Here is a 2,484-nt window from a genome sequence, read left to right on the forward strand (position 1 = left end):
TGAGTTTTTCCAGAAGTACCATCCTGAATTCTCTGCCATTTAAGTTGCATATTTCTATGTCTGTAAACTTATTTTCTGGAGATTTTTTTTCTTTCTTTCTGAGATGCCTTGTTGCCTTGGTTGTTCATGGTGTTTAATGGACTATTTCTCAGCCTGGGCATTGATGGAAGTGTATTCTGCTGTTTTTCCAGAAAGGAAATTTATTATATAAAGAACTCTTTTTAGCCTGTTGCAAAGAAGTCGCTTTTCTTTTGGTTTACAGTAGGTGGCATCTAAGCCTCTTGGATCCCTGCTTTATATAAAGTCTTAATAACGCTTTTAAAATTTTCTTGTCGATATTTAACCACCCTCGCTACCCTTAGTTTCAGTCCCTGTCAGTGTCAGCAACAGTGTCAGCAACGTTTGCTTAGATTCCCCTGGGGCTCTGCAGTGTTAGGTCTCTGAGGGTATGTGGGGAGGGGCCCTCTGGGGTTGGGGGCTGTGGCTCAACTTTGGTTTTGCAACCGTGGATGGCAAAAAATCAACTGTTGTTCCTCTGTGGTCCCGTCCCACTTCTCTGCTTTCTGCCCTGATGACTGGGCCCTACACCTTTCCCAGGCAGGGCTGTTCAGGGAACTCCGTGCAGGAACTCACTGCTCCTTTTCCCCTCCGCCTCCTCCTGTAGGGAGCTCCAGGCTGTGAGAGACAGCTTCTTTTATACTTCCGGTCCACTGCCTGACATCTGTGGTTCTGACCTGTGGTAGCTCTTATGCACAGATCCCAAACTCAGACATGCTGGTAAGCAGCTTGGGTATTTTCTGTTGTGTTTTAGATGTTCATCTTTTTGTTCTTTCAAGGAGAGATATCTGGGGACATCTCTCACTCCATCATGTTTCCAAAGTCCAAAAGTGGAGATTTTTAAAGGGAAAAGTTCACGAAATATCAGTTTTCAGAGACTTTTTTCTAAATATATTCTGAAGCAGTAATAAAACACCTTGAATCTATAATTATTCACCAAAATAAGAGTTTTGAAAAACTAGACTTTTGCCTGCGTTTGAATGGTCTCATTTTAGCATGATATTAGTTAGAAGTAATACAAGTCTTGAATGACTAAAGAATAGCTAAAGGAAATTGCATTCTCCTTTCCTTCATTTAGCAAATATACAACCCCTTAAAATGAAGACTGTGAATGCAGTTTACAGAGGAGAGAAATAAAACACCTCAATCTTGCCAAAGTCAAGAGACCTTTTTTGGAATCATCAGAAGCAATGTCTTCAGCAAAACTCTTCTTAAATACTGAGAGCCTCTTTTGTAGAGAGCGACAGTGAGTTCACAGAACTCCTGCCTTCTCATTAAGGTAGCTGACAATTAGCAGAAGAAATTAATCAATAAAAACAAAGAAGGGTCACAGTGGAGACGGAAAGGAGATGCTAAGAACAAGAGGGTTTTCTGTTTTGTTTTTAGATTAGAAGAAGTTGATGTATTTCTAAGGTCAAGGGTGGTAATAAATTAGGACTAGAGTGTCAGTGGTATATTTTAGATTATAGTGCTTATAATAGAACTAGTTCTAAAAGGACTGTAGTATTTGTTCCTTCACATTCCTCTTTTGTTTCTACTCCTTTCTTTCTGAAAATTCTCCTTAAAAAAGTTGTTAAAATGCTTATTAAACAATTTTTATGCTTTAAACTGATTATGAGTTTGGACTTTAAGAAAGGAAATAAGCAGAATGGATTTTTTAAATCCTCGGAAAGATTTCTATGGAAGAGATGCTCTTTGGGGTAGCAGTTCAGGCTGGATATCAGTGTCTGTTGGTAGGCTTATCGTAACTGAGAACAGTGAACTTTTCTTAAAAAAAATTCCTTAGCTGGAATGAATAATTGAAAACGCTGAGCCATTAGAACTTCAAAGATTAATTTCTCCATTAATGGAGCAAGGTGATAGAGAGAAACAATTAGGCTAAAGAAGAATAATCAAGCTAACCCAACTGGGGCATTTCATCTGATATTCAAAGTTACTGGGCCAAGACTTTGATCTCTTTCAGTTTTGTTTGAGGGAGTTTTAGGTCATTTAAAACTGCAGAAGCTTTCTGTCTTTGTAACTCAGAACTGTGTTCTGATATATGGTTTTCTTTTAATCCCTTCAGGTAATTGGATACAAAGTGCTATTTCTGGGCACTGTGAGCTGCAGGATGGTTATTTAATGACCAGCGTCAGATATTCCCAAAAGGCTTTGACTATATTTTTAATGTGCTTACTTGATAGCCACGAGTCCATTCAGTTATATTAAACTTGGAGACAGACCATTTTACTTTGCTGAAGAAAGAACAATGATGCAACAGGAAGTCAGATGACAAAGATAAGAACCCGTGTTCCAAGATAAACCAAATACAGCAGAACCATTATAACTTGGACTAGAACAGTTGGGGATGGGATAGATTTAACTAAAAATTGTTTTTAGTAGACAATTCTCCCAGTGACAGGTGCATTCTCCAGCTTTATAGCTAAG

This window comes from Pteropus vampyrus, unplaced genomic scaffold (assembly GCF_000151845.1).
Source record: "Pteropus vampyrus isolate Shadow unplaced genomic scaffold, Pvam_2.0 Scaffold56, whole genome shotgun sequence".
Lineage (NCBI taxonomy): Eukaryota > Metazoa > Chordata > Mammalia > Chiroptera > Pteropodidae > Pteropus > Pteropus vampyrus.